Source organism: Amblyomma maculatum, chromosome 5 (assembly GCF_055883805.1).
Source record: "Amblyomma maculatum isolate TAMU_Amacu chromosome 5, ASM5588380v1, whole genome shotgun sequence".
Lineage (NCBI taxonomy): Eukaryota > Metazoa > Arthropoda > Arachnida > Ixodida > Ixodidae > Amblyomma > Amblyomma maculatum.
In genome coordinates this window covers 88,902,862-88,925,797 of record NC_139348.1, presented here as the reverse complement: position 1 = coordinate 88,925,797, position 22,936 = coordinate 88,902,862, and positions in this window count along the sequence as shown.

Here is a 22,936-nt window from a genome sequence, read left to right as displayed (position 1 = left end):
TGACTGTGCAGTTAGGACACTTTGACGGATGAACTCAAGTATACGGCTCCAGTCTCGGCCGCGGCAGCCGCTTCACGAGGAAGGCGAAATGTAGACTGCCTCGGTATTGTGCAAGATTAGTTAATGTTAACGACCACAGGTAATAGACAAAACTTCTGGAGTCTCCCAGTATAGATTCCCTCACAATTTGAGTCGCTTTGGAACCTAATAAAACACTCTAGACAAAACAAAATCGATCTTGTCAACCAGGCGTTGTGATCAATCGATGTTATTAACCAGGTGTTGAGAGCCCTTCGAATATGGGGAAACGCAATCGTTATATTGTGATAAACTTGGTTTTTCATTGTTAGCGGGGCTCTTGAACATTGTTTTATGCATCTTCTGTTCAGTAAGGATAGAGATCTAATAATAACCTTTGCTAAGTTTGAGTTCTAGAGCTGAAATATAAATGTGAGCATACAGTGTGTGTTTGTGCGTCACCTAAAGGACTTGATGCTTGTTTAGTATATTTTGTTTTGTTTTGCGAGATCAACACTTACCGAATTCCCTCAGCAAGCAAATGTAAAGGTCGCGTTAAGGTATCTGCGATGAGAGAACATTCTTTCTTGTAGTAAACATCGGACAGTAGGCCACTCATATCGGCCTCTTTATTGTCTCCCAGTCTGAAAAAACTACAGGAAATTTTCTGATGTTACAACAAAATTTCTATGCAGTTTTTGACGGGAAACTTGTTGTGGCAGCAGATGATTCTGTAGTAACATAAAAAATTTCTGTAGTTATAACAAAAAAGTGCTACAGAACTACAGACAACAGAAATATTGTGTAAGAAGGCCAGGTCGAGACGGCAAAGTCGAGACGTCAAGGCAAGGGATGCCGTGTCTGGCGTTTATTCCGATGGACAAAACCCAAGCGCGTGCCGGAGCCGTCGCCGCGGGACGATGATGATGGTATGTACAAGAGGAAGAAGATCATGGTATGTACAAATGAAAGAAGATCCGCGGAGGGCTCACAATATACTACAGAAAAACTACAGAACTACAGCAAAATCTGATGGTTACGACAGAACTACGCAATGCACTGTGTTTGATGCACCAAATGTCGATTTATTGCTTCTTTTCATTGTGTTCGGCAGTCCCTTACATGAAAGAAATCACTTTACAAAACCGCCTTCCAAGGACAGTGTGGTGATATATGTACTGTGGGCACCCATTATCAAACAATTATGAACGTACAGCTGTATAGGAATAAAACAGATGTCACTAATGACGATTTTGTCACAATGAGCTGAGCAAAATATTTTGTGTATGTTTATCGGGTGATGCGCATAGAAGTTTGAACGGACATCTACGATCAACGTTTTTATTTGAACGATAAAAATATAATAATGTAAGTCCTCTAGCATGGGCAAATCTCAGCATATTTTGAGAAAAATATCGCAAACTCGTCGACGTGTCACTTTCATTCGATTTGCGAATCGTAAATTTTAGACCGCTATAAGAAAAAACAGTTTAGATCCTGCGGTCCACATATGTTTTTTTTTTCTCTGGCTTTCAACAAGTCCATGTAGACCATATTGAATAGGTACAATGTTGTCTCTCAGAATGAGTGTCGAGTAAAATAAACGGTAAACACAACAAAGTGTAAACATTGTTCAATATTTGAAGGGATACAATAAGAAGTAAAATTCGAACGACCTAGAACTTTCTTATATGAATACGTGCTGCGGTGGCAGTATCGAAAGTCATTTTGGACTGCCGGGTAGGACCCCTTCATATCTGAAAATGGACTCGACCAGGATAGAGACACGTGTGGTGCAGAATTTGAAAATATTTCAAAAGCCGCAGGTGATTTGTTCTTAACTTTTACTGACTATTTTCCGAACATGCCCAATCGCATAGCAAATAAGTGAACTGCCTTATTTCTTTATTGTCATACTTACGAAGAAGCGAATGTGATCTTGTTAGCTGGATTGCTGCTGGCACGTTTACAACAAATTAAGGGGTAGGGCCCCAACTCCAAGCTACCAAGTGGTCAGTGAATAGAAGTGGAAATTATTCCTGTACTCAGAAGTTTCCAATGAAGTTAGTTTGCGGCTGAATACAATCATTACTGATTAATTACATGCTTTTCGGCCTTACTCTGAGTTGTATTAAGTAGTTGGATTCGCTCTATTTTGTCTATCTATAGAATGATCGCTTCATTTGGGATTTCACCACCTGCGGAACCATGCAAATACAGATGGTAGGCTGATGAACTCTGTCTTTCTTGAGCAACGTAGAGGTTTTTTGCAAAGCGATGGCCGAAGCCTTTAACTTCATCCTTGAGTAAACGTGGTGCTTTGAATAGAGGCATAGAACGGAGGAAAAAAGTCATTCTTTCGCTGTTTCTTTCTCGCCGCTCGTGGGATTGAATGGCGAAGAACTTGGCATTGCGATTGTGCGCCTTGCTTTCGTAAAGGTTACCAACCAGTACTAAATCGCCCGTGTAGTGAACCGGCTTTCTTTCCAACGCTTTCGTGCCAATCTGCCGACGTCTGGCAAAGGAGAAGTGACTGAAGAAATCAACCGTCCCCAGCGCACGTGAAACAGCCTCACTTGTGGACTGCAGCAAAGGAACTACAAGAGCGTCTTCCTATAAGAGGCGTGTGGTTAGTAGGCAAAAAATGGCCTTCTGGTTAGTAGACGCATTACCCCCTGTTAGGGAGCTGGTTGATGTCCGGCTTTCGTACAAGAGCGGCTGCGTATGACACCCAATGCGCTTGGTGCGGCTGTTTCCGTGCTGCCGTTCCTCGGTGCTGGAAGCGGTGTAAGTATCTGCCAGCCTATTTTAAAGAAGATTCAGCAAAGTCTGACAGTAGAGTTAGGGACAGGAGACGAGGCTATAACACAGGCAGACTGTTCTGGTGCATACATGTTGCGAGGGCGCACTTAAATTCAGGCGTGCCTTCACTTTTTTAATCTCCACAACGAGCTGTAACCTGCTAACTATACTCCCAAATTAAATCTTGGCGAAAGAGACTTTGTGCTAGCGGTCCCTTTATCTTGCCAAAAAATTAAAAAACGTCAAGACGACCAGAGTGTGCTGCCAGTATCCGACTCGTGAATATGCTAGATTCTTTAATCTTCTTCGTAAGTGAACACTTTCCGTCGATAGGAGTGCCGCCGTGCGGCCGTTTTCTTGGGGACTGCGTAGTTGGGATATCTCCGCGGCCGCTGTACAGCCGCGACTGAGTTTTAGCAATGATTTGTTATCGTTCGGGCACTGCAAATAATTTTCAAACATGTTTTTCCCGCATATCTGTGTCACAGCAAGTTTTTTTTTTTTTTTTTTGCGCAGTAATAGACCCAAAATTAACGTGTTAGGTTATTTATTTGCCATTCAGGTTACGGTGTTCGCATTCAGCACGCAGTCTTGCTAACGCTGTAGTGTCGGTAACCTACTACAAAGAAACGTGTTTCAACCAGTATAAGCATTGATAGCATTTCTGAGGGGCAGGCCACTCCTGGGTTGTGGGGTACCACTAATATCAACAAATAATCGTACGCTGGTCTAAGCTGCAGTGCTAACAGAGATAAGTTTTGTTGCGCTTTATTCACAAACGCCGATGAATAAGTATCGCTCCTTTTAAGCAGGGAAAATTTATTTCCTGTCAAACCTTTGCGACTGAATGTCACCGAATGATGTATTGTTTTTTTACCCTCTGCACATAAATTATCACCCAGACAGCAGCAAGCTGATGCAAGCTGGAACATAACAAGTTTCGGTCTGGTCTGTGGGGTTTAGGGTTTTAACATTTAGGGTTCTTCAGTGTGCACTGACATCGCTCAAAACACGGGCACCTTCCCTTACACTCCCATCGAAGTGCTGTCGTAGCACCCGGGACCGAAACCACCTCCTCAGGTCCAGTAATAAAGCATCCTAACTGCTGAACCAGTTACACTGCCCACCATTCACAAGCAGCTTCTTTTAAATTGGCTACACTTTGCCCGGTTGTATTGACGGTTGTATTGCCCGGTATTGACGGTGTACCTATACGTAGAATACGCCTTGCAGACTAAACAATGCACGACGTGGATCACTAAGAAAACGGGTTGCTTATGCTATCTGTCAGGCTGCTACTAAGCCGACTCACCATTTCTGAGAGGGCAGAAGGAATAAAGTGGAAGGCAGTTCACGGTTTTCACATATGCATTTACAAAAATCAATTTAACTTGCATTCTGTAAGTAAATGTTTTTTAGAACATGGTTGAAAGATATAGCAATGCTGAGTTGTTTGTACTGCTTCCACACAAGAAGAGGATACTTCCAATATGTGTCCTTCGAATCCACGGGAGTGCTGTACCTTTCGTTTTCTTTTTTTTTTTTTACATAAAGCGACTCTTGAGCACTGCAACCTCGAAGCTCGATCCTGATGTTGTTTTTTCGTCGGCCCTACGAAATGCGGTTTTCGGATAAAACTCTCCTACTCTGCCCCTTGAGGTTAATTCCTGGTTAAGACCCTTCCTTGGCTGATGATCCCGAGGACGGGTTTTATATTCAATCGCGGCAGGCTCTTTTGGATACAAAAGCAATTCGCTCATTGACTGAGTGATCTCGGGAATGGTATAAAATTCCAGGCGGCCGAAATTTCTAGATACCTTCATCGCAGAATCTCTATCACGCTGAGTCACTTTGGCACGATAATCCCGATTAAATAAACTAAACCTGGCTAATTTCATCGCCGATATGATGGTCTGTATTCTCTTTACGTCCAGTTCGATTAATAAATGGCACCTTTCAGGCCTTCTTTTTATAAACTTCACTCGAAGCCTATGATGACCTAACTGCTGATAAAATCAGGGATATCGTAAATCCAATAACGAGCTAATCTGGACAGCAAATAAAGCAGGTCAGAAAAGTTAGGGATTAAATGCATCACCACGCGTTACGGCAGTGGACATCAACTGGCGACGTCGAAAATTTTCTCTCGCTGTGTTTTATCACAGAAAATTGTTTCTTCGTAGGTAATGTTTCATGCCTAAGGTACGTGCAATAGACATGTCTGGTATGCGTAATGTGCAAACCTCTTAGAAACATCTTAAAGAACAAAGGGAACTCATAACTGCCAGGAAGAGACTGTGAACAGTGGTGAGCAGCCTTGCCTATAATGTGCCGCACCGACGGTCCTCTGTGCAACTTATCAGTGCCATGTAACCTTAGGCTTTTAGTTTTAGTTATGCATCCCGCGCGCATGCGCGGCTACTATAAAGCGCGTGCTGCTCGTGCGTAGTATGCATCATATCCAGTCGCTGCTTTGGCTTCAAGCCTCTACAGCCGCGCTGAATTCTGTGTAAAGAAACGCGTTTTGAGCGAATTATGGGGCGGCTAGGCAAGAAGGCGGAAATGATAGCACTCGATCGCGCGTTTAAATCACACACCAGGCTCACAGTGCGAGATTTCGGCCTAGTTGGTTGTTTGGTGACTTTTTTCGTGTTGTCCGTATAAGGTTGCCATAATATCCGTATAGGCACGTAATTTCCACGCCCAATGCGTTGCAGGCCTATTTTATAAAGGCCCAATTGTCTTTGTGCTGTGCTAGCAGCTACAACTTCAAGAAAGAACTTGTCTGTTCTGAACCGAGGAGAAATGCGCCATCTCCCGTAGCTCAATACGCAGCCCAAATACACATCGAAATACATAATTGCCGTAGAAAGTGGTACGTACACAGCAATGCTGTGTCATCGGCTATCAGACGCGCTGGTCAAAGGTACGTCTTCCTCCATCTGGCCCTTCTTGCCGCTGGCTCCTAGTATCTCAAAGGTGTTAGTCTGATCACCGTTCCGGTCTGTTCACTTCTATATTGTACTGCAAAACAGTTCAGTTCAGTCGTTCAGTCGTGTCTGACTGGACCATGTGACGCCACGCTTTCCGATCTCTCACTATCATCCTAACATCACATAACTTCATCTGTAGCACCTCGAGGATGCCATCTAACCATCGCGTTCGCTGCCTACCCCTTCTCCGGTGACCCTCAACATTTCCCAACATCACATCTTTCTCCAGCGACTCCTCTCTTCTCATCAGATGACCAAAGTAGCTGAACTTTAACTTTAGAATTTGACCCTCCAAGGAGCAGCCAGCGTTTATGGTCGACAATAACGACTGATTTGATCTTCTTGCAGTCCAAGGAACTCTCAAGAGTCTCCGCCAGCACCCTAATTCAAACGCGTCAATTCTTCGGCGGTCAGCCTTCTTCACAGTCCAACTCTTGCATCCATAGATCACAACTGGAAAGACCATAGCACGAGTTATACGGATCTTGGTTAGCAGTATAATGTCTCTGCTCTTTAGTAGGTGGTCAAGGCTAGCCATGGCTATCTTTCCCAGAAGCAGGCCTCTCCTAATTTCATGGCTGCAGAATCCATCCGGGGTAATCTTGGAGCCCAAGAAGAGAAAATCTGTCACAGCTTCCACTTCTTGTCCCTTGATGCTCCAGGCCTTGATAGGGCAAGACGCCATGATCTTTGTCTTTTTAATGTTCAGATTAAGCCCAAAACGTCTCACTCTCTTCTTGTACGCGCATCAGAAGTCTCTGGAGTTCCACTTCACTTTCTGCCATTAAAGTGGTATACAAGTATTCAAATTAAACAAATCCCACCGCGAAATTGTGCAGCGCAGATAAAGAAAAGAAAATGCCAGCATGTTAAATTTAAGTGTGTTCGCTATTCCATACAGTTTTGCAAGCGTTGCGGATGCATCGCTGCGGAGGCAGCGGTTATTGTAACGAGCGTGCCCTAACGGAGCGAAAATGAAGCAGTAATGACACCATGTCATTAACTGGTTGTCACCCGTTAATAACTAGGGGGTATTATTAACGATACGCCCTTAACGGTGCGCACACTACCAGACACGCTAAGAGTGAGTGGGGGTAGCTGTTCCGGTCGCAAAGGAGATGCCCTCGACTTGCGTGGCAAGCTCAGCCGGAATTCAACTACATTGTGGTGACAGAAGGGGGTGGTCGTTTGGTGCCCAGCGGTCGCCGGTTCAAACCAGAGTAAGGATCGGAGTCAGAAGTAACAAACAAACACAATTTATGCACAGCAAGAGACGATACAAAGGAATACACAAGATCACTTGAAATACGACAGACGAGAGGTTCACAGAATACAAACGCTAAGCATGCAGCTACAGAATGATCCAATAATACAGACTTTACAACAGATCAAACACGAGAGAGTTACATAAACGAACACCAAATTGTTCACCGGGCACTGTTGCAGTCCGACGCCTCAAGAGTCACGATGTGGCCGCCATACGAGACGAGCGCCGCTCCCTTGAAAGTCCGTGGGCTTGCCAGCAGCGGGTGATCCCCGGGAGTCCAGCCGAAGCACAAGCGAGCACGTCGCAAAACACTGACGAACTGACTGACTGGCTGACTGACTGACTCAACAAGCGGCGCGGTCGCTTTAAATAGGGCGCGTCACGTCTGTTTGTTAACATGCGCCAAAGCTAGCGCGCACACACACATAGCTTCGCTGGTTATAGCTCCCTCTTCTCCTCCCGTCGAGCCGCGCGTCGTCATTGGCTAGGTCCCATAGAAGATGCTGGAATTTTCTGGCTGATTCCAGTCCGATGAACCACCGTCCTCCCCGGGCAATGGGAAAGAGGGTGACGGCAACGCGTACAAAGCTACGCGCTCTCCCGCGCGGGGAAGGGGGCTTTTCTCTAGATCATTTCCAAGCGACGCCGCGCGGGCCTCGCGCCGTGCCGGCTTGATGAAAATGTGCGCCGATTTCGTGACACTGGTATAAGGTAGCCCCCCTTTAAAGGGACACTGCAGCGGTTTTCAAATGTAACAATACTAGAGACTTTTGAAGTAGATTATTTGTTGATCATGCCTGTGAAGTTATTTTTTCGATTATATTTAAAACACCTGGGCAATCATCGACTAAAAGCGCGCAATTCAAATTTCCCGCGCCTCGCGCGACAGTTACAGATGAGGAAAGCGAAGGGAGAAACCTCGTTTCTCCGTCCGTCGTGATGTCACCGCGAGGAGCCGGAGGCATTCAGAGCCAACGGAAGGGGTCTTCGGCGTGCGCTGTTCCTCGTTTTGCATACGTTGCGGACGTACAAAACACGTCAACTTAGTGTTGTGCACCTCATACAACACAGCTCTGCATGTATACGGATGCACGAGCAGCTGTGGACGCGACGATGTGATCTTCCATTGTAATAAAAGATCGCGGCGCAATGCGGCGTTGCTGAGAAGGGTAATAAATTCAAGCTGACCAAAGGAAACATTTTACTCGAAGCATTTTCGCAACTGTGACCACATAAAGTTTGTTTCTATAGCGATTTCCATAGGGCTTTGACAAAAAGACATGGCTGAATCGTGACACGGTTCCTTCTGTTTTCTTGTACAAAAGAGTCGAGACCGTCATCTGCGATCCGTTCATGGACTATTACTTCAAGATGGGACGATCAGACAGCATCGGCGCATGGTTGTATTCGCGTGTCTCTTTTTTTTTGCGCAAAAGCATCGCTCAACGACTTCTGTGCTAAACATGGACACCGCATCAGTAGCACGCGCTGATGATTTTTGCGAACTGGCCGATGATTAAGAAGAGCCCACTGCTGTGTCGAGCTATCAAGTACGTGCCTGATATGTTCGTGGAACCCTTACGGGAGCATTATTAGAAGGTAAGGAGTGTAGCGCTCATGCATCTGGGTAGAGGCGCATTCAGGTAAGGAGCGCAAAGAGCGAGGTTTCCTTCGGTTCGTCCAAGCAATCCCTCACCGAAATTGTTCATACATGGCCTTGCGATTTTGCACCCGTTGCTGCCTCGTCATTTTACATAGCCCTGTCTTGTTTGGAGATGCACATTAAGTTGTAAATGAAAACGACGAAGCTCTTGTAAGAAAACACATTTCGAAACACGGCTTTCTCATGAAGGTATGGGTGCGCAGGAGCTGCAGCTTGGCTTTCAACATACGTCAGCCGTCAATTCACTAAACGTGTATTGTGACAGTACGATAAAAAGGAAAGGCTTTCAACGTCTGCTAAATGTCGTACGACTCAAGCAGCATTCTGCGCGCATTTGACTTGGTCTCCAGCACAATGGCCCCGTCAATGCCTCGTATGCATTGCAGAGCTCCGCAACCACGCTTCGCTTATTGTTCATTTGTCTGGTGGTAACTGTTTACTGCTTCACCCTTTCTAAAACATTCATCGTTTCCCCAAGGTACCACGACTGGCATTCAAAGCAGGATTTGGTTCACCAAGCTTTGGGTTTGGGTTCATTTTTCACAACAATGACCTTTCGGGCGGGGCGAGAGGCCTGAGACGGAGGTAGTCGGCTAGGGCATTGTTCGCTGCCCTTCCTTCCCAGGAAAATGCGGGCCGAGGTTTCGCTGAGGGCCATGTAGTTTCTGCTAATAATGACACACACTATTTTTCAAAATGCCTGTAACTAAGGCAAGTTTTCATGCCAAATCTACGCCCCCCACAACGGAAGTGCTGCATCGTTTGTGGGCGTATCTTGTACGGATACATGCGGTAAAAATACCGATGGTCATTTTTGTGGAAATGGCATGCCATAATGACATTCACAAAGCTGCAGAGCGCTGCGATCAACCCGGCGCAGCGAAGGAGCCGCATCGGCAGCTTCCCCGCTCCTCAGAATGTCGTCACGCGACGTCTTGGCCAATCACGGGCGGCGGCGCGACCCGCGGTGAGCCCCGTCGCGCGGGCTGCATACCTCTGCTGAAAAAACTCTATTTCTGCTTTCTTCTGCCTAAATTTAATCTGTTATTCGAGCTCACAGCACGAAAAACTATGGCTTTCTGCTGAAAGCCCAACTTTTGCAAAAAGTGCTGCAGTGTCCCTTTAAAGGCCGCAAACACACGCGCAGCAATGTTGCGATTTGCTGGCCAGTGCGCCGCTACTGCGCTCAGATCTCCAATATCTTCGGCGGGCTGCGGGTGGAAGACCAAAAAAATAAGTCGTTCTTTTCTATCTCTTTCAGTCACAAAAATGTACGCAGCGGTGCTGGCGGGCTTCCATTTTGACGCAATGACCCTAAGAGCACGCGTGAATGTAAGTACGTGTTAAGCAGGACTAGCAGCACGTACAGCACGTACAGCAAATTAGCATCGCTAAATTTCCGCAGTGCGAAAGCGGCACTTTTGCTTTCGCACTACTCCCACTGTCATCGTTGCCTCGCGGCATCGCGGCATAATCATCACAAGTATTTTAGTAGGAAAAGCATCATAACAATGTCTGATTGGCTCGATAAAGTGCTTCTAAAGGAACCAGAAAATGGTTCTGAACGCTTCGCATGCTTGTCAGGCTAGTGCGGACCTCAGTGTAAACTCTAAAGTCTATATAGGTAACCTGCGCTTCCCAGAAGGCGAGACTTTGAAGCGCCTGAAATTTTAGCTAAACTTTGCACGGAGCGCCATCTGGGTACTGTATGGTAGGATGAGTGCGGACCACTCTTATTTATGAGTGGGGCTGTGAAGGTTGGAGAACATTCGGCTTTCTCATCGTGCACATTGTATTTATCTCTTCTGCAATATATACTTAAAACAAGTTTTTTTAGCTTCGTTTAAAAGGCGTTAACTGAACGGCGCAGCTGGTAGCCAAATTCGCTAGGATCCAAACTGTCCCAAATTAAAGTCATAATTATCGCGGTTAATGCTGCGCTCCACTCCGTGCTAGTAGTGCAAGAGAAAGGTTCTTCGTTTGTTCCTCGTCACAGCACGCTTGCTAGCTTTGGGATGGTTTACGCTTCACGCTGCCGAGATAATAAGCCTCAGCAGCGATGAGACCCCTCTAAAGAGGCACTACGCAGGGTTCTAGAGTTTTACGCTTGCACGATGTTTATACCAGTTGGCACTAAGACATGCAGTGAATGCGCATATACAGGAACGCGTAAATGAAGCCGAAAAAATTCGTTTGATTAAACCACATGAGCGCATCCTACGGGTGCGTTGCCTCGTTTCAAACTCATTAGCGCCGCTTATATATGTCAAAGCAATATCGATAATCACAATATCATGATCTTGCCAACACCCTATATGCACATTTGCAGGAAGCTGAGTCTCACGACTGTTTTGGGGGCGTCTATTACGTATTTGTCAACTTTCTTTATGAAAAGCACAGGACTAATCGAAAGGTTATGATTTTTTATGTTACGTGATATGACTGTGACGTGATGTGACTGTACTGTATTCGCCCATCCCTATCTCCCCCACAACTTTTATACCCACCTACTTCCTCCCCCACACTCTTAAAAAAAGAGAGTCGAGTGTGGGGAGTCACAGCAATTTGACTCCTTTCTGCCACTTTGCGTCTCTTTTCTATACGAAAGGAGTCGCAAAAGGAATCAATTCTTGCAACCCTCTCCACTGCGGGCGTCTGACTCTCCACGTGGCCTTAACGGAGTCACGGCCAAAGACGGCGGGTAGGGATGCTGAAAAAAAAAGAAAGAACTTGTGACAACACTTTATTTGACGCTGTCTTGCCACTTGTTAGGCCATTGTTAGGTTTTGCTTACTTTTGGAATGCAGCTCCTATGCGCCCGTTCTTGGCTTGAGCTGCGTTGCCGTCGGCGTAACCGGTGGGTTCTCATCTACAGTGCACGCAAAGGATCACAGATGGGGCCGTACTAAAAATGAAGCAGTGGAAGCAACGTACGCAACCACGCAAGACATACCAAAGCATCACGATGCGGAAACATGAAAAGGCCATGGAGATACAATTTAGGCATTGATAGCTTTAAAACACGATTTAAACAAAAAGCTCCCCTCGACAGAGCAAAGAAAACGTCTATTAGAAAAGACGAGTAGGTGAATGGCAATCGAGAAAAGAGCACAAAAATTCTTCAATTTTGTTCTCTAGGTAAGAAGTATTTCCACTGGAATTTCGTCAGCCAACACAATATCAACGATTTTTCTGAAGAGGAGGTAAATCTCCCAATCCTCGTTGACTTCAGGAATGCCTGAGCCCAAAATCTGACCGAATGTCATTAAAGAGGTCGCTAAATGAAGTGCAATCCACTACTCCACTCATGCATTCTGGCACGGTAGAAAAGCACTTAACGAGTTCACCTTTTACAAGATTAGCAAATTGCTTCAAGGCCGACTGAATTATGATCTCGATTTTTCTAAACAAACTTTCACAAAGTGAGGGATTTTCCTACTTCCACCAATATCAAAGAAGAGTTTAGGAAGGTTTTCCTTCAAGAAGGTCACGAAGCCATGGAAAGACAATGACTCCGACACCTCCTTGCGTCCTGAACATTGCGGCGAGAATGGCTTATTTTGCAGAGCTGATAAACTGGCAGAGCGTTCATCGCTGGCCACCACTGAGGTGTCCGAGCCAGCAGCATCAGCACTATAGCTCGATTCTCCGAGTTCAAGTTTCGCTGCAGTTTGGTGGTCACCGGACGAAATGGTTTGCGATAAAGGCTGCTTCGGAAGCTCGCCATAACTTTGTAGTGTTTTTGACAACCATCGAAGCCACACACGATCATGAAACTTGGATCCGAAGAGTGGTCATATTCCATATGCCACACGACAGTTATGAATTTACTGGCCGAAAACGGGCACACAGGGCATCGAAAACAGCAAGCGGAAGTCATAGTCACTGAAAGTTATCAACGACACATCGGCGGCGAACACGCAGGGCAGACAATTGCGAACTTCCAAGCAACGAACGGGAAGGAACAACCACCGACACACACCTGGGGAAAATCGAGCACCGCGCGGCTTAGCGCAATTTCGCGGATAACACTGGCGGCGACGAGAGTGCAGTTTTCTGCGCGTTTTTACGTTAGCATCTAAGCCAAGCTGCAAAGTCTTAACGCTCAAGGTCTGTGAACCGCGCGAACCGTGCGTCGACAGCCCTGTTGCCTTTCCGATAGCGTAACTCAATCTTTTCGCGGCGCGAAGATCAGCGCATCCTGTTCATGCGATATCCTCGCCCGCCAACTGTGCGACGTGCTTCTATGGAAAGTCGAAACCATGCCAAGGCACTGATCGGGCTGAAAGTCCAACGCGGTGAAGAAGTGAGGGGTGGAGGATGTGATCACGTTGAGGAGAGAAAGAGCACGCTTGAATCAAAGGATGAATGCGCAGCAAACACCTCCTTGCCTAGCTGCCCCTTTCTCCCTAGCGAAAAGGCGCGAAAACATTGCGTCAGCCGAGGGTTGTTTGCGCCGGTCGCCATTTCGGCGGTGGCGTGCGGTAGGTCTCGCTAGGGTGCACATCGTGCGCCCCCCCCCCCCCCCCCCCCCCCCGATGCAAAGGGATTGCCACATAATCATCATCATCATCATGTGGAAGTGCAGGCGCGCAGTAAGCTGGGAGAAGTGTCAGATTCGCTGAACTGCGAAGGGCGGCATGGTGCCGAGCAAATTTCTATGCAGGTAGTTTGTTTGGTGTCGTGCGGGGAGTCGAGAAAAATAATCACATTATCAGGCACCCAGAGGCTCGCTGACTTGGCGCAAGCCTTCTTGACAGCGAGTTCGCCTACTTGGTAGATGACCGCCTGCTGATTCAGGTGAGTGCTCGCTTTGCATGCTGTGCGTGATGTGCGTTCCGGATCTTTGTCAAATCGTGAGCACGGGAGACACATAAAACCATGATACGTTTGACGAGAGAAAAAAAGAAAAAAAAATGAACGTGGTGTTTTGCATACCGATTACTGCTTGCGCATTAGCACCACGTACGGTAGTCAGTAATTAAAACTCGGTAATCGGCTGCGCGGCCATGCATATTCTTTTTATCATGCTCTTGAGCATTAAACATGTAAGCTTAATCGTCGCGGAGAGATGATTGAGGCCAATCACTGGCACTATCGTGTTGCAGTCGTTGACGGGTGTACGAGCTTGATGTGTACGTGCCTATAGCGCACGAAATATTTTCCTGCACACGTGCACCTGGACGCGTGCAATGCATGCTTGCGATACCTTCTTTGTTCACTGCGGAATCGACTAATGTAGACTAAAAATTAGTTTGTTAATTCCCCTTCCGTCTGTTAAGAAACGGATGATTTTTTGCCAACGTACTACGTTCTTATAGCAAACACAGGAAGGAGTCAGGCGCTCGTTAATTCGGGTGCCGTTGGACTCGCATCGGTTAGCTTGTACAGGTTTATAGGGGAGCACGTTCTCGATCGTCGAGGTGTCGCTCGGCGTTCTTTCTTCATGCTCCTGAAGCCAGAACTGCACTGCGTACTCACGCCTGCGAAACTCTGCGGAAAGCGTTAGGATGACAGGGGAACCGCCGCCTCTAGGCCTAAAACACTACAGCTGCATAGTTTCATTTTCGGAGCTTCGTTTCCATGCTCGTGGCTATGGCCACCATCAGCCGTGTTTGAGCCAGCCGGTGAAGCCGAGCTACGCAAATTTTAAACGCTAATCTGAGCGTCATTTTTCTTTCCGGCTCGCCATCCACCGAGGCGCTCTTTCCCTCGCGTCCGTACGCGTTGCTCTTCCACTGAGTGACAGCCGCACGCTAATTGTTTTTTTTTCTATCCTTGCGATGGAATTGTAAAAATGCAACTGCAGATTTTATTTTCGAAATTATGCATGCACTCAAAATTATGCACATAGTTCAATTTTATTGCACGGGCATACTGCTTGCTTTAAAAGCCATTTGTTGAAAGTCAGTTTGCCACTTTCAGAACAATAATTGTAACACATAGCTAATGGCTGTTATCATAGCTTATCTTGTGCATCCTTTTTTTCTTCTCTCTCTCTGTGTATGCGCGTGCGTGCATGTGTGTGTGTCCAATGTATGCTGATGCTCCTTTTTTGTTGTGGAATTGGTGTAGGTTGGAACTGGTAAAATATTCAATTCAGTTGTCCTTAAAACACTTGCTTTTCTCTTGTGGCAGCAAGGAAGCAATGTCTAGTCAAAAATTAGTGCGACCTAAAATATGTACTATGAACTGCTGTTTCATAGTTGACATGAGGGCCATATATTGTTTTAAGACCAACAGGAAAGGGCAACCCCCATCAGCATGACATCAGTATTTTGGGTAATGCTTTTGGTGTCATCCTATGAGCTCGCCATAATCAGTGCTCATTTTCAAATATACAACGACCGATTCAAGTGTTTTGTTGACCTTGACCCTGAGATAGTATTGGAGGACGGGGCATGGATTAACCGCCTTCTTGGTGAAGCTCTTCATGGCCCGCCTGTAGAAAGGTATAAATGCACTCTTTTATGAAGGGAAGCTGTCGCGGGAGATATTGACATTTGTATCAAGTTATTCATCTATTTTGAGAGTAACTAGGATTTATGTACTGAATTAAGAAGGGAATGTTTAGAGAAGTGCATGCTTCACAATGTTGGGTAACCTGGAACAAATAATATGTTTTTCCCTTTTGGATAATGTTTCATGATCTGGTGTCATTGCTTGTCTGGTGACTTGCTTTCCAAATGAATTGCTCCTAAGTTTTGAGGGAGCCTAGAAATTGTGGAGCTGTTTGCTTGAGCCTTGTTTTTTATCTTATCAGCTAGTGCAATGGCCGTATCTTTACTATCACACTTCAGGCCTATCAACAAAGTACTCCAAGTTCTGCCTCAGACAAAGAATAGGCAGGACGGTGCAAGAAGTGCGGACCAATGCACCTTGTCACAAATGCCTTTATGTATAGCTTCAGAGGTTCGAAGCGTAAAGCAGGGTGAGGTGCCTGACAAACTCGGGAAGAAAATAGTTGACTGGACAGCTTTTGACATGTCCACGCATCTAATGTAAGTGGTGAATCTGTGCTGCCGTAGTTGTATTTACCTTCCCCTGTACTGGCTGCTGCCTCAGTTATATTTACCTTGGCCTAGAATCCACTCTGTTACCAAAACAGATGGTTGGGTTTCCCTGGATAACACATCTTCCTGAAGTTTATTTCCTCCTTTTCATGCACACGAGCTGAAAATATGCTCTTGAAGAGAAAGAACTGGGAAGAAATAATTTGACAGACAACTTAAAGAGGACCTGCTGCATTGGGAATGTCACATCCCAGAATCGAGCCGGTGATACGTTGCTCATGCCTGCTGTGCGCTTTGGCTTTCTTGTGATTCAGCGGATTTGGTTAGTTAAATGAAATATTGGAATTAGTGTCACTAGTGGAGAGCAAACAACCTAACCAGAGCTTAAAATCAAAACTCATTACCAGTCTGAAACAATATGACATGTAGTGAGGACTAATGACAGCCAAAACCAGGCCTCAGACGTGCACTTGTAAGCAGATGGTTAATTAAACATAGGCCACTTAAGGCATGCAACTCTCTAACTAAGGTATTTAAAAAATACAGCCTAATTTAGTTGTGCAATTCAAACACTTCAAACGTTTTTCAGCTTCATCTTGCAAGTGCTTACACTAGACTGAATGTTTTTGTGCATTGTAAAAGTGATTCTAATAACAAATAGAGTAGGCAAATTCACCTACTTAGTTTTATTGATGTCAACTGGTAAAATAATCTTCTGAAATATTGCATTGTAATTGTAATATGCAGCATTGGTAAGGTTATTTTTGCTGCTATTTACATGCTGTTTTAGCACATATGCAGTTTATGCACGGCACAGCAGTTTAGTTTTTTATACGCAGTGCATGCAAGAAAGGATTTGCTATATTTTCCAAAATTTTTGATTGAAAAGTCTTTCTTTTGTGTGCATAGTTTTACTCTAGAGCATTATTTCTTCAGATATGAGCAAGCATGTTATTACACACCTCATTTAGGACACGTGCCTTCGGTATTTAGGTCCTAAAGTATAGTAAAGTGACTTTTCTTCTAATTTTGAGCTTCCTGATTTCTTCAGTTCAGTTTTTTGTTTACCTTGAAGTGGTTATGTTCTCTTTAAGTTCTACTTTATTCGCGTGTTGTTACTCAGAATGGCGGCCTTCACTGCTCTGGTTCAAAGCAGAATCTGATCATTTGAAGTCATTTCTGTTGTGTGGTGCATCTTTTTAGGTCTGTCACCTGTTCTGTCATACGTGAAGTGATAGTATTACATGGGTAATGTATATGTTAGCTTCACATAAGCTACAGCAAGTACTCTGTTGCTATCATTGTTAATTACGTTTTATTATATTTCAGAATAAGGTATCTTGCATTTAAAAACTGAGTTCTAGTCAGTTGGTCTTCATGCAGGCCTCCTGGTACTTGTCTCTGAGGAACAAATTCAAAAACATTCAAAAAAGAATGCAGCCTGGCTGTCCAGAAGTGGACGCACAAAAGGAGGAAGTAAAATTGAGGAAGCTCGCTGAATACAAGTGCACAACAGCATGTTCATTACTGTATACTCAAAATTTTTCGTCTGATTTTCAATCTGGCTTACACAGCTATGTATTCCAAGCCATATTTTTAGTGCATGAAGCATAGGCTTCCACACTCTGGCATCCTACGGCTCTTGTTGCACCATTGAAGACTTACTCCGAAATGCAAGAAAATTATTTGCATGCTGAAGAACTAGGGCTGGTCTCAGTATGCGCATTTTCACGGAGTACCTTTCCGCTTTTCGACAGAACATTATTAGGCAATGCGTTGCATCATGATGCTTTTAATTTCAGACTGTGGTGGAATCCACATTTGAAATCGATCCCATTTTTGTAATGAAATCGTAAACTTCATGAAAAAAGAACTTCAGAAGACAATGCCTAATGTAGAATTGGTGAAGGACGCCATGGATAGGACTGCACCGGCAAGGCGCCGAGCTCTCGAAATTGAGAAGATGAACCTGAATGACTTCTTAGAAGTGTATCCAGCGTTGAAGGTTGACAAAGAGGTGGCGTTTCTAAACCAGCAGTGCACCAATATTTTGTTCAAGCAAAATCAGCAATTTTATGGCTCCTTTGTTCATTTTATATTTTAGAGCACAGGCTTCTGTATATATTTGTGGTTGATAAATACGACCATCATGTGCATATACCTCTCCTTTTAAGGACTTTGTGAGCATTGTTGAGAACACTGCGTAGGATGAGGGGACATATATTATGGTGAGGAAGCCCAAAAGTGAATGAAAATAAAGTGCCTCTGCTCGCACCAATACGTATAACTGCCTTAAGATGAGGGGACAGTGGAAAAAATTGCAATATGTTAATGGCATCAATGTCAACTTGAATTACCACGCTCGTATTAGAAACACAAAAAATGTAAGTCAGCTGTGCTGAGGTGTCTGGTGTTGTACAGTGCAATGTAGTCAGGCTGTACAGTGTTTTGATTGGAAATAAATGCATGCCTGTTAATTTAGCTAATGAGGGGTCTGTGGTAAGGAAAATCTTGCAGATTCAAATTCCGAGTACAAGCTTTGCATCCAGATTTAGGTATTTTGGTCTGAATGCATTTTGCATTGTGGAGAAAATATATTGTTATAATTTACACCTGAATGTCTTTCATAAATACACTGGGCATGTATTTTTTGGATCTGTTGACAGAATATGTCAAAATACAGTTGCTGAGCGTACGTTTAGGTCTAACAAGAAGCAGAATATGTACAATTGCATGAAAGCACGATGCAAATTAAGTTATGAATAATAAAAGTTAACAATTTTCATGTAACTAGTTTGGCCAGATCTTATTCAAGAGACTGTTTAATATGGATAAACCCCTGTTGTGTGCCATACATGTGAACAATATATTTTGTTTGCATTTCTGCTAGATCTACAAAGAATTCTATTGACTCACGGGCATTTCTGTGGATGTGAAATTGCTGGAAGCACTGAGAGAAGACAGTGATGGCATTTTTCATGCGGCAAGATACAAACAGTCAGCATTGTCTGGAAACTGCGGCGTGATTTCTGAAATCAAAAACGCAGAGGTGATTGCCAAGAACTGTAAGTAACAGCCTCATATTTGAATGAAAAATGTAAGCAATGTTTTGTCATCAAAGAAATTAAGGTTCCAGTGGTGTGTGCAAAAACCGGAATGTCTAGCTTACAAGTGCCTTTTATTGTATTTTGCATCAACATGAACTGAAAAAGTGATACTAAGCAATATCCAGCTGTGAAGCAACTGCTGTTCTGCTCCAAAGGATGCTAACAGTTGCAAGGAGTGTAAATGCACTTCTTTACAACAGGGTTGCAATTTAGGGGAATGGTGGCTTCAGTGAGAGATCTGAACACTAGTTTGTTCATGATAAAGCTTTTATGTAAAACAGTAAACTCTGCTAGTAAGTGTAGCATTCGGGCAGAAAAGTTTGACAGACAACTAGCACTAGCTCAAAACTGAAATAATATTGTTAAAAAAATTTAGCAAATGCCCTGGCTTTGTGATTCGTGCATTGCTTCATTATCTTTTATGCTTTATACATTGCTTTAGGGAAGAAAAGGCATGCACTGTTGATGTCTGTTCTTTTAATTTGCACGGCACATACAGTTTTAAATTTGATTAACTGCTATGTACAGTCATGAACAAAAATGCAGGATGCGGATTCACAAAAAAGAAATTATTTCTGCATTGCCTCGCTAGTCAGTCTGCTGATATTTTTTATCTAACTGGAACAAGTGTGTCCTTTTATGATTCAGTTCATTTACTGGCCTGCTTCACCTGACTGCACAGAAAAATATTTTTTTTTATTGAAACATGCATTCTGCAGAATTTTGTCAATGATTATACATGTTTGCAAGAAGACTACAAAGCTCTTCTCTGCCATTTTGCATGTTTAAAAAATTTTGTACTAAGCGTTTTGTATCTTTCTTTTCTAGAGTAAAGAGTGTGCACTGTGTACACTGGTAAGAGTGTACATAGTGCACTGTATTGGTTACTGGTAGACAACTTAGAAAGTCAGATAATGTTTTTACAGAACTCCGTGCTGCGCATACTGCTATAAGTTCACACGACCTCTGTAACTTCTTTGGGGAATATTATTTGTAAGTACATTTATGTAAAAAAAATCTTAAAATGTTTTGTGTGTTACTTTTATGAAAAGAAAATGTACCTATATTTGTCCTTACACTAATGCCACAATAGCCAAAAAGAAATAGGAAACTTTATTTGGTGAAATATTGTCTAGGTATTTTGACAACTTCATTTTTCCCCATTTTCTTTCGTTTCTTCTTTTTCAGTGTGAATATTCTTACATAGTTGTACAGTAAAGGCTCATGTATGAGAAATATATCTAGCTGCCATAGGCACCATGGCCAAAATGTACCATAAATCATTTGCAGCTGTTTTGGAAACTAATGTGACAGAGTTAAGGGTTGGAAGCTTATAGTGTCAAGTTTATTTCCATGATGTGACCAACAGAAAAAGGTCACACTGTAGCTGCAGCAGAAAGTATAGCATGAGCATGGTGACTACTGAAACTCATCTTCCACTGTCATTAAATGCTCCTGATCAGATTACTCATCTCGATTGGAAATGTTGGCTAGCTTTTTCAACACTTGGTGAAGGCCTTTGCATGCTGCTAACATCCAGAGCAGTTCTTATATTGTAGCAATTTTGGGTGTGTAACGAGCTTAATTGGTGTGCTTGTACTACATGTTCTGTTTATTCTTTTCACTTGATTTTTTTGCAAGAATGAATGGCTAAAAAGGCGCCAGCCTAACAGGTTGATGTCAATGTGCATGTGAAGCAATGTTTAACCTTCTGATTTTACCTGATCCAAAGCAATTTATTTCACTGACAGTGTAATATATTTTCATTTGGCAGGTACCTGGCAAGTGGTGTCCATACTCAACAGGGTATACAATGGGAGTAGATCACTTACACCGGAAGCAATGCACGTTGCATTTGAAGACATTTTGCATTAATGTCCTTGACCTGACAGAGGAATTTTGTGTGGTTTTCTGTATGTACTAGGCATATAGCATTGAGTACGCGCCAGCATTGAAGCACATGTTTTGTGTGATTGAGCACCTGCTTGGAATAAAAAAAACGCAAAGTTGTGTGCAAGAGCCCTTCACTGCTAACAAATCTTAGAGCCCAAGCTGGCAAAAAGCATAAGACTAATTTAGTGTGTTTTACAGCTTTAATTAAAGTGCCCTCATAAGTGCAGTGCACATTTTCAGGGCCACTGGTTTATTACCCTCTCTAAATGGCATGAATAATCCCCCACCACTCCCCACCTTTGTGAAGGCATTCTGCTTTCTTGTGTGTTTGTGTGTGTGTGTGTGTGTGTTTTCGTCTTATATGTTGTGTGTTAGACACACTCAGTATGTATAATCATTTAATAAAGATGTCAGTTTTTTACAGCTTCGTCTTTTGCAGAAATATGTTCATCTAAGCATGCACTGCATTATGCAGACACTCGCGGAACTGCCACACAGTTAAATGGGCGATCCTAGTGGAGTGGATTTTAGAACCATTCTTTCAATGATCACCCAAACACTTCCTAGGGGTTTAGCAAAAAGCTCTGAATAAGGATTGCCTTTAGCAGTTTCACATGAGCTATCCGACGCTCAGTGAATGCAATGTGCCTCCATAATGCGAGTCTTCTCATTCTAACAATAAGCGTCACGCTGAACCTCTGGGAAGCAGCCAGTTGACCACCCTGAAGGAGGCAAGACAACAACTCTCAGAGGAGTCGACGATTGTAATGTGACTCTCTAGTGAGAGTCTTCTCACTCTAAAAATGAGCGTCCTGCTGATCCTCTGAGAAGCAGCCAGGTGACTACCCTGAAGGAGGCAATGCAGCCACTGTCAAAGGAGTCCACGACGGCAATGTGACTCCCTAGTGAGAGTCTTCTCACTCTAACAATGAGGGTCTTGCTGAATCCCTGAAAAGTGGCCTGGTGACGACCCTAAAAGAGGCAATGCGACAATTTTCTATGGAGTCGCACTTACGCTGTTTCGGCCAGTGGAGGGTCATTGTTTTTTGCTCGAAGGGAGTCATCGGTAAACCCCAAAAAGGCATCACATATGTGGCAAATTTTGACTACCCAAAAAGGAGTCTATAAGAACTTTCTTTTTTAGAGTGCAGTGCAGGGTAGCAAACCTGTTCCTTTACCGGTTAACCTCCCTGCCTTTCCTCCTCACCTTCCTCCTCCTCCTCCTCTAGGCTGTTGGCTCTCTGTCAGCACTTGACTGCAAAGAGTGGAAATGTGAGAATTCTCATGTCGATCCTTTGCCTTCTTGAAATACGTTATGGGACCACATATAACAACATTCGTAATATTGTGGTCTAAGCCATGTGATGACGCTGAAACTGCGCACATATGTTGTGGGGCCCTGCTTAACGCAATAGGCAGCGCAGCGTGCCAGCCACATTTGAAGGGTGCGCTGCTTCCCGGCACTCCCTGCGCACTGCCACACTGTCCCTTTCTTTGTTGCGCCGACGGGCAAACCGGTCCCCGCTCGAACCCCATAAAACAAGGCGCGCCGGTGCCTCGCCGGCTCTTCTTCGCTCTTCTGCTTAGTGCTTCCCGCTCCCCGCTGCTCTCCTGACTACGACCCCCTAACCCCCTGATCTGCCTGACCGACCTGCCTGCCGCTGAGTGAGATAAATATGTTTGTTTCACAGCCTGCTGCGTGTGTGTCTTGTGTCTCCCTTGGGCAGAGGAATCGCCAACAAAGATGCCAGAATCAGTAGTCAAAATGATTTGTCAACACTTTTGCAACCAATAAATGTCAAAAGTCTTTACAATAAAGACAGTTTCAGTATGTGAACAGTGCCACCATACATTTTCCTATGGTGGGCAATAACACGGCAGTACCGTTCAGTGGAGCCCCAGTGCCGGCCCATTGAACCACGTCTGGCCTCGAGGGAAGCGCGCGCTTCGGATGGCCTTCCCAATGACGTCCGTTTCCACTTCCCGCCGCACATCGGTGGGTTCAGCTTCTGCTGCCGCCACTCAGGCGCAAGGAAAGAGCTCGCTAACTCCCTGCCCTGCCCTGCCTTATTTGATTGATACCAGCAAGCCAAGATATCTCAACTCTTATGGTTTACATAATGACCGTGTAATGATTGTCTGAGTTTGTTATATGAGATGTAAATACGCACGAAATCTTC